Below are 11,381 nucleotides of genomic sequence, written 5' to 3'. Positions count from 1 at the left end.
AGGACCTGATCCATGTCCAGGTCATTTCTAACTTGCCCATGTGGCTTGTTTTGCCTGATGACACCTAAAACCTAGAGTTTAACAAAAACAGTTGCGGAAAGTTGAATCAACTGCGGAAAGTGGCTGCATTCCGCAGTTAATGATCAAAATCTAAGTCAAACAGCAAACACAAAAACATAGTTAGAAAACCACTTAAATGCTCTTTTAGGACCAATATGCAATGATTTATAATAGCTTATGGAGTACTGGTGAGGAGAAAAAGTCTGGGAAAATGTGTAGGATAGGTGTAATTTCAAAGCTCAACAATCATGGAACCATCTCCACTCTTCATTCTTGGGATAGGATCCAAGTCATCTCTCTTGCTCTTCACTTTCATTTTTGACATGAAGGCATTTCATTGAGCCTTCCCAAACTTCAAGTTGATCATAGCTTCCTCATGAAAGTGATCTCCTTTGACCTTCAGGTTCTCTTCTTGCACTTCTACCTTCAGGATGGACATATCTCGTCTTCATATTTTCTAGGTACCAGATATTGAGCTTCCCTCAATACTCTTCATCCATACAGTTGACCTTGCCTCATTTGTCATCATTTATTCTTACAAAATTCTTCCAGGTAGCAAAAATAATATGTTAACCAGATAACCAACAATTAAAATTAGACTTGCCTCATCGTGATGATATTTTCGTACTATCAACATCCTCATTAACCATGTCCACTTGAAACTTCCTTCATGCATCTGAGTGCCCAAGGATCGAACTAGACTACCAAGTTACAACTTTTCTTCTGGAGATTTATACTGGATGTTAATCTCTATTTATATATTCTAGAGAAATTCCTACTCTTTTATTCACCTTAAATAAAGTCAAAACCTATTCTTTTTCAAGCATCATATATTCATATACTTAAGAATATTCTATGATTAACTTTATTTTCACAAGATTCTATACATATTAATCTTATCCAAATTTTTACATCCAACATGCATTCCTGTGCTTTCACCCAATCATCTAGTTATTTTCCCTAAAGTGAGCCTGCAACTTGACCCATTGCATCCTTCATCCCTTTAACGGTATTGATTCCACATTATATGGAATGTATACTAACCTTGTCATGATGCTTTTCCCAAGGACATTCCAAAATGATGGTCCTTCCTATATCATGATGATCCGACTAAGAAGGATGACAACTTCTAACATAATGTTAGATAATACCTATATCAACATTATGCAAAAGTGGTATATTTATCCATCTATCTATATGATCTCTATAAAGAAACTTAATCATGTAAATTATAGCTGACATGCTACTAACATATGCTTCTCTCTATGATGCTATAGATAATCAAGACTAACAAAGCATAATGTCTAAAGGAAATAATATTTTATATAAAATACTTTCCAAACAAAGTGCCTTCTTTAGTAGTAAAGATCCTTTAGTTCTTCCTTCTTTGACTTCTTCTATGGTTCTCCCACTTCCTCAGCTACACGAGCTTCACTCATTTCCTTTCTCTTGTTGTTATGTTGACTTGGACGGTCCCTCTTAAAGTGTCAAAACTCATTGCACTTAAAGTATTGAACCTTGGACATGTATTTATTCTTGAAATTTCCAAACTTTCCTTTGTTCAGCTTCTTGACTCAAGCTCGAAAGGCTTGAGACTGCTCATCTGATCCAAAGTCATATTTTACATTGATCCTTGATTCTTCTAGGATGCATTCAGCCCACAACTCATCAAAAGGAGTTGAATATCTCTTGGAGTAGATGCTTGTGGCAAAGCTGCCCCATTCCAGTGGCAATGCATTTAGTACCATGGGGGCTTCACTCAATGAACCTCTGACACAACACATGTTTTCGTGGCATACTAAACAATACCCTGAATTTGACTACATATTGAAAAATACCTCTAAAAATCACTTTATTTAATCCCCTACCAATACAAACCCAATACATCTTTCCAGTTTAAAAAACCCCTACTTTCACTAGATACTGTAGGTATCCATTTTTTCATTAACATTTTTTATACCCCTTTATATCTATATCCCTATTATAGTGACATGATGCCTCTCTTATGACCCCACATGCATTCTATAATGCACCTTTCTTCTTTTGATATACATTGTAGATGCATATTAGTTCTTCCACAGTGAAATTACTCAACCCACACTCAAGCACGTCTCACTATGATTTATGGCATTTAATGGTCTAAGGTACACAAATATCAACCATGTTTTAGGAATATTGATTATGTGCATGGATATAAAATGACATATAAATTGATCTATATGACGATGAAAAAAAAATTGATGAATCTTTACGAATATGTTTGCACCAAATAAGGTGTTCAAGCACAAGTTTAGACCATCTAGATGCAAGACCACTATTTACAACCAAATTTGGGACCCCAAATCTCAAATCCATATACAGCAATGGGTTATACCCCCATCACTCAATTAATAATTCACTCACTATCTCTTAAGCTAGGGAACTTATTACAACCTATTTGGTTCTTTGGAGAGGAATAAAGAGAGCAACCTACTTTTGTGTTATTGCAATGCATATCTAAGAATCTAGCTATACTCATGTAGTCATGGTGAATTATGATGGAAAAGCAAAAGACAAGAGCCATTTGCTATTTTTTTGGAAAATGTTGTATATACAGATTATGGTATAGGAACACTCAACTAGATGAAATATTGTCTAGTCTCTATAATAATGTAATGTGCTCCTTTGTAAATTCTCAATAAGATAAATATTTTCTTTTAATTACCAAAAAAAAATTAATGGGATCAAAGTTTCTCTAAGTCAAATAATTGTGTCTTATTCATAAGCATGTGTGCTTAATTAAGTATTGTATTTTATGTTGTTATTTTTCTAGTTCACTTATAAACTAATGAAAAAGCTTTAACACGTATTGAATGTGCAGTCACACTCCAACAACATATCAAAATGAAAACTCTAGCATATTCTAATGACAAATAGCATTCACATAGAGAATACCCTACTGGAAGTTACACTCAACGTTCAATTATTATCCTCCCTTCTTCAATCCTCTAGCATGGTTTATTACTTCTTCAATGTGAAAGCTTGCTCTAATGTTGATATGTAGATTGTGTGACTATGACCTATCCATCTCATAAAAATGGACACTTTCATGGAAGTAATTAAAAAAATATGTTCTCTGTCATGTTAAGTTCAAGGCTTCTTTTCTGATAAGGATGAATGAGTGGCTCTATTTGGTCAAGACTAGTTGGCTTGGTTCACTACTTTTCTTGGAAAGACCGAGGATTATTCAAGAAATGTAAGAGCCCTATATTTAATGGCCAAAAACTAAACAAATTTACCATGTTAAGTTAATAAATCATTCTAATTTTTAATTCACATTCATAGCACTTCACTCCATCATTCCTTTCCTCATTCACGATATAATTAATTGATGAACAATTGTCCAACATTGAATTTATGGCATTACTAAAAATTGTTTTCCCAAAACATTTGGTTGTAGCTTGATATGATGCAACAAACTCATGATCTAATGTTCTAGGCAATAAACCAACATTGATTTAATTGAAGAGAGCATTTGAGAACTTGAGCAATTTCTAATTTGGGCAATGTGCATCCTTAAGGGCAAATTACTTAGCTAAATCTCACATACACAAGTACATTGTCATGACGAGTATCATGATAAGCAAGGAAAACAAATCATGCACCATAATCATATCCATATACCATCACCAAGGGCATCAAATCACATGAAAAATATCTCTCATCAATACATCCAAGCTCATCCAGCAGCTACTCAAATTTGTGAAATCTCATACAAATTAAGGGGTAACAAGGTCTATTATCTATAATGTGTTTATTGATAGCAATTTCATGTCATGTGAGCCATTTCACTTGGAGTAATACATTCCATTCACATATTTAGAGGCTTCCATTTCGGAATTTGGCCCTTTCTTTCTGAAGATGCTTTTTTTGATGTCCATATCAAGATTAGTAGGTGCCATCAAATTAGTATGTGAGTGAAGTTGTTAAGAAGGGTTTTTCTTTAGCATGCCACAAATGCACGTGCTATATCAAAGGTTCATTGAGTGAAGTCGTCGTGTGTCCAACCTATGATGAGAGCTATGGAGGTCCAAGCCAAGAAGGCTTGGACCTTCCTTCATTGAAGCATCGAATAACCAGATGTTGATGGGGAAAAATTCCACCTCAAACCTAGTGAAAATGCAAAGATGTTAGAAAATGGTAGAACAATTTCGAGTTGGGTAAGAAGACATGGAGGTTGCAAGGGTTACCATATTAATTCACTAGATTGTGATGACTCATAGCATGTGTGACTTCATGGGGTGAGTTGGCCACACCATTCCAACACCCCCATTGTGGTCCCTTCCCATTATTTTAAAAATGGTTAAAAATAACTAATTCTTAGAAAATTTACACTATCATTGATTTTACAATTTATTTATCATATATTTTCACATATAAAAAATGAAAAAATGATATATTTTAATATAAGTTTAATTTACTATGATATTCTTTCACTAAGAACATAAATAAGACATTTTAAAATTTAGAGAACAGTGTTTCGGATTAATCACATTGTAAGGATTGGGTCGACGTTTCGAACCAAGTAATTAACAATTAATATGAAATTATTCAATATGTACATGATAACCTAATTATTTATTTATATTTTTAGATTGAAATTATTCAATAGCCCCTAGGGCAGCTCAATTGGTGATGGCCATGAAAATGATGTGGTATGTGCAAGGAGGTGAGAGGTTTCAATTCCCCAATTCATATGTACCTCCAATAGGCACCTAGAGGTTATAAAGTCTCCTCATATTGAATTTTGTTTTTTAAATTTTACTGCCTTTAAATTGTAACGAAGATGTGAGAAAAGACATACATAGACACCTAGAAATGATAAAGTCTCCTTATATTAAAATTTATTTTTAAAATTTTACTGCATTTAAATTGTAATGAAATTATAATGAAGGTATGACGCTAGAAATTTTAGATTGAATTAAATTGTTAATATGTATTAATTAAATAAATATTTGAACATATAAAAACATATTTTTTATATTTAAAAAAAATCAAATATATAAGATTTTCCAATATAAAAAACCATATATGTGACTAATTTTAGTGTAGAGAAAACAAATCCTTACACAAGCCACAATTATGAGAAAACCATGAAATTTTTGTTGTGTACTGACAATGATGAAATACACACACACGCACACATATATATATGCAATTTTTTTTTCTTTTCTGAAGCCATTTTGTAGTACTAGTCAAATATTTGATGATCACGCTGGCTTACTAGCTTTCCATTAACATCAAAAACAAAACATTTGTGCCAGGAATTAACCATAATATTTACAAATGAACTTTACATGCATTTGTCAGTGAAGTGACCATTAGACATGTCAAGAATAAATTCCATATACTTTATTCAAGAAAATCACTAAAACCCTGATAAAAAGGATATTGTTACATTTTCTATTTATAGAATTTTCGTGTTTTATAAAGACTAAAATTTCAATATATATTATATATTAACTTAAAAAGTTGCAATGGCTACCTCACAATGATCTGCACGTCAAAGAACCTCTCAAAAATCCTCTTGACATACACTCAAATAACTAATAAGATGCCATTGTTCATTGAAGATGTTTGAAGGCCTTTTGATAATTAATGAAACCCATGAACCAAAATTCATGATTATCTATAGTCTGGATTTGTATATATTTCTTTGAAGGCTTGTTCACATTCTCACATGGGTTCATTGATCTCACTCTTCCCAGATGTATAACCACTCGCAATATCCAATCCAATCGATCTAAGATCAATTACAGAGGTCTGAGTATTCTAGGCATTTGTATTTAATAGATACTCAAGAAATGTAAGCTTCATAAAAACATTTTTTGGAAACATGTAAAATATTTCTTTTGTAAACCTAGGAAATGCATACTATGTAATATGCCCAATAAAAAGGAAATATTAAAATAAATTTGAATTCACAAATATTAGTCTCGAATTAATGTGATAATGTATGTATTACCCTATAGTAGTTGCATGCATTCCTTCCTTGAGAATATGTGAAGGAGAATGGACAATCACTGCAGAAGGCTACTTTTTTTGTTGATATGAATAGTAGCATTGTCACAGGTTCACTGCTGGTTGACAAGTAACAAGCTGAAGTTTTCAAGAGCTTCTCTATTGGACCAACGTCAAATCTCAGCTTAAACATTTTTTCAACTCCACCTTGAGCTACTATTTTGGTCCTCATGCTTCCCCCAAGCTTCACTAAACACAATGAAAAAGCAGATGCATTCTATGAGAAATTTATATTGAAAATCCTTTACTCACTTTGCATATAATGAAATCTTAATTTTTACTCATATTGAAAGCTTATGCAGATAAAAAGTTTTGTAGACTTATTGTGAGCCCAAAAAGTCTCAACTAGGCCATCAACGTTTTTGCTCGATCTATATAAGCGCTCTAAGAATGAATCTACCTTAGTTATACACAACACAAACAAAGCCATAACCCAATGAAGATCATTACCTCATAACCCTCCATACTAAAAGTCTATAACTTAAAAGCACAAAAAATTGACAATTACTGGAAAAGTTATTAATACATATAAATAACATGTATATTTACTCCAAAGGAAATATGGGAATGTGAGAATCTTGCTGATATTGCACTCAAGTTGCCTTTGCTTCTTGTTGATTTGATAATAGTTGTTCAAGAACATCATCCAAATCATCCACTTCCCCCTTTGCACAAGTCTGACCCTCCTTGGAATTATCTCCAATGGATTCATTTCATGCGTCTTCATAATGGTGACCCTTTTTCTTTCCTAAGTTTGTTACACCCTACATTTTATCTGCCTCAAGAAGTGCTTCAGCCCTTGAGGCTTCCAAGTCATCTTTTAGGAATTGTCTTAGTTATTTTTGGATTCTGTTGTTGTTCCCTTTAATATTATTTGCAAGAAAACTTGTGCCTTTCAAGGACTCCATGTTTTTAATATGAATAACAAATTCCTTCAATACCAATATTCAAGATTCCTTATCTCGAGTAACTAGTGGAATAGAAGGGAGGTACATGTGCATTTTCTCTACCTCTCTCTTGACAAGTTTCATGGAGCATCTTACCATGTCATCCTCTCTCAATGTTTTACGTACTTTTTCCAAGTATGGCTTGAGTAATTCCTTTGTATCATCTCTTTAGTTGAATTTCTTGAAGAGTTCTCTTTCTGACTTATCTGGATCGACCTTCAAGGACTCCAATCTAGCCATAAGGGCATTGCATGTAGCCTGATTCAACCTTGGCCGCTCCTTATACACAACATTCCTATCCAAATCGAATATTGAAACCAAATATTAAAAAAATTGATGTCCTTAAGAGACCTTGTAATATCCATGGGACAAGTGAAAAAGGAAAACAATATAGTGTACATTTTCTCTCATCTTATAACACAACAATATGCAAACATTGCTTCCACTCTGAAACCCTCCTAACTACGAGAAAGATAAATTTATAATTTCATTAAAATCCTCGCTTACGTATATTATCTAGAATTATAGCCTTGCAGTCTAACACAACCAAGCTAGGCAACCTATTTTATCAGTCCCTTGGTCAAAGGTGTTTTGTTTTTATTTGAATCATAAATAACTTTTCATTGATTTTGTTAGCAGCCTTCAATGGATTATAAAAAAATGTAAACTCACTTTTTCTGGGAGAGAAGTGATAAGAGAGGACATGAAACCTATGCATCTTCTATTGTGTATCTCTTGTCCAAGTGCAAGTTTTAGCGTCTATCAAAAACATGCATTACTACTAAAATCTATCAAAGACCAATACTTATTAAAATGCATTTCAAAGAAAAAAACATTAATGCCAGACATGGTTATGAGAACAACATCAATTATTTATGTTCCAAAAGCTTTGTAACAACACCAACTATTTATTGAACAAAGCCTTAGCATTCACCAAACTGGAAAATATAATTTTTTGAGGTAAAAGAAAGACCAATATTTATAAGATGTAGTTCAAATAAATACTTATTAATGATAGCCACAATAATGAGAACAACACCAATTGTTTCTTGTACAAAACCTTCGCAACAACACCAACTATTTATTAAACAAAACTTTAGTGTTCACCAAACTAGAAATTAAAATATGTTTAGATAAAAGAAAGACTAGTAGTTTTAAGTTGCAACCCAAAAAAAAGTTGTCAATGCCAACTCTTTATTGCACAAAGCCTTTGAAACAACACCAATTGTTTATTGAATAAAGTATTAGCATTCACCAAACTAGAATATAAAATTTGTTTAGATAAAAGGAATCCTATCCTTCCTCAGAATGATACTCGAAATGATGTATGATACTCTATTCATTGGTTGAAGGAACTTGAAAACCAATAAATATCAAGTGGTTTTGGCCTCAACTACATAAAATATAGCATCGAATTGATTACAATGGGAGTTGAGTTTCCATATTTCAACAAGAGAGTGTAGTAGGAGATTGATCTAAGAACATACTTCTTCAGTATTAACTCCCACACCAACACATTGACTGTGGTAAGTCTCCTTTAATGTCACCTAAAACCCTCTAAAACAACGTAAAATGAGCAAGCACCATTACCCTAAACCAAAACTTTTAAAGGGCTTCTCTAAAAAATGATAGTTGCATGCAGAACCTTAGGTAGTCTTCACTAATGAGTATATTATCCACACGAACTAGAGGCATGCATAGAAACCTATTGTACCATAACAAAAATGAGTATGAAATGATGGTCATGTAGACAATATACCAAATTCCAAAAACAAGCTTTATCATCTCCAGCTTGGTGAATAAATAGAATGCGGCATAGACAAACAAACAACATGTTGAGGAGCCTGCAGTTAAATAAGATCTCCACCACCAGTTGTAATATTCACTGCACAATTGGAAGTAGCACAAGATAACGATGATATCTACACATGTAAAAATGAGGATCACAAAGACAACGGATATGAATCCAAAGATATAGAACTGATGCATCCATATTGAAGTTAATATGAAGAAAAACTCAATAAATATAGCTCCAAAAGGCAACATGCCTGTAATTAATATTGAGAAAATGGGCCGCATATACCAAGCTTGCTCTAGAATCCGCCTGGGGATTTTATTGGTCTTCACTAAATCCTCAATTGTAGGTTTCTTGTAGCCAAAGTAACTTCCCACAAAGACCAATGGCACGGAAATTCCAAAGCATAAAAGTTCCAAAGAAAACATAGTCCCAAAAGGAGATCCACTAGATGATTTCTCACCCCATATAAGTGCATTGAGAATAAAGAAAATGCAAAAAGAAAATATTGGAAAGAAGAATGTTGTCTTTAGTGTGTTCATGGAATGATAAGTCTAAATTATTTAAACTATACAATCTAAGGGAACGAAGGGTTTTTGAGGGTATTGAATCTGTTGTATCTATTTATGTTTTCTAAAGCACATTTTAAATAGTGAAAATAAACTATCTCATGATTTTTTTTAGATTCCCACCAAAAAGATAAAAATGTCTGATGGTCAGATTGCTTTAACTATAAAGAGTTAGTGCCCACAAAATTATGATATTTATGGAAAAGAATGAAACAGATTTGCATGGAAAGTTGATTCAAAATACTTGATTAATATATCAAGTACCATAACTGACACCAAAAATAAGAAAAAACACACCACAACATCCATAAAATCAAAGGTATTTTTAATATTCAACCCTTATAACTGCCTAATGAATAGATATGTGACAACCAACAATCAAAATATGGAAATAGAAAAATACTAGGATCTTTTTTTTAGGATAAAATGAATCTCATGGCAAGAGAATGCCATTATTTGTAGTATCAACATTTAATAATACTCATCAAGATTCAAAACATGATATGAATAAGCTATAATATCAACTTTATTCTAACCATATATAAAATAGCAAGAATTCACAAACATGATATCATCTTTGTGATGCAATATTCTACAGGTTATAGAATTAGTCACAATCTATCTAAGGTTCTATTAGAAAAAACTTGGAAATATCAAACAATGGAATACCAAATATAACCCCTAAAATGAAAAATAAATGTATATGTAAGTAATAGTACACATTTTTTAACACTGAGATTGATTATATGTTAAGTTTAGGTATGTTCTATGCTAGAGCAATTTATTTAAATTTTCACAGTTAGCAATCACATCAACATTACGATAAACTGCAGATAGAACATAAATATAACATGCAGAAGACAAGCCAAGATAAGAGGACACAAGATATGGCGCAAGCCAGGGACAAACCCCACAATGTGTGGGGAAACCCTTTGATCAAATCTTCTTTTATCTTCAAAGTTCAGCAGAGAGAGAGAGAGAGTACATTTACAACAGAAGTCAATACTTTGACTTATCTAGATCTAGCATAGATCATTTCATATAACGATGAGATCATTTGAAGACATTCTGCTTCAACTGATTCTCAAGGTGACTCCTTCACCTATCATCATGCTGCATCTCGTCCACTTGCTGCACCTTACCATGTAGCACCATCATGCTGCTCATGATCTCATACATCACACTGTCCATACATTATGATGTCCATGATCTGCATCCAGCTGCCCATGATCTACATCATACATACATCATGTTGTCCATGATCTGCATCATGCTGCTCATGTTCATGATCTCATTTATCATGATGCTGCCCGTTGCATCATTCATCACAGTTGCACCATTGCTGCACCTTTATGCTTCCCTATGACTGAGTTGCTCTCATCTGCTCTTATCATCATTTTTCTGCCCATGCCGATCATGATCTGAGACTGATCATTCTTATCATTCTCATTATGTTGAGATTGTAATCGTCATTTCTTATGATCCTTGTCATTGTGAGTGCATATTTAATACTTCACATCACAGCTGTATGTCACCGAGATCTATATGCCGAGATCTTCTTCATCCAACCAAAATCGAGCAGTTGTGATCATACATCAAGACTGCTACAAGTATGCCTAGGGATTATCATATCATGTAGAATTACTGAATTATCATACACAGGTATGCGGAGCTTCACATATGATCTGCGGCTTGATTCAATACATGACTGCGGCTACAGGAATTTACAACGGCTCCATACCTTGACTCGAGTTATGACTGCGTATGAGTATCTATGAACATCGTATGTATGAACAGCGTGTATAACTAGCATTGGACGATGTGTAAATATATATAACATGAACAGTGCATGTAAATATGAACAACGTGTATCACCAGCATTGAACAACATGTAGGGTTTCTGTAACGGTGCATATATTGTCTTCAGCTTATACACTGTTTCCATAATCT

The 11,381-nt window shown here is 33.3% G+C and overlaps 1 pseudogene; it reads right to left on the bottom strand.

The window, feature by feature from the left end:
- Nucleotides 1–5,663: 5,663 nt before the first annotated feature.
- LOC149223054 (GEM-like protein 1 pseudogene) lies at nucleotides 5,664–6,550 on the bottom strand (annotated as a pseudogene).
- Between the last annotated feature and the right edge of the window lie 4,831 nt (nucleotides 6,551–11,381).

Source organism: Pinus tabuliformis, chromosome Q, assembly GCF_031772625.1.
Source record: "Pinus tabuliformis cultivar Carrire ecotype Pingquan chromosome Q, CPIR1, whole genome shotgun sequence".
Lineage (NCBI taxonomy): Eukaryota > Viridiplantae > Streptophyta > Pinopsida > Pinales > Pinaceae > Pinus > Pinus tabuliformis.
The sequence above is the reverse complement of the archived record's forward strand: the minus strand, read 5'-3'. Positions and strand labels throughout refer to the sequence as shown.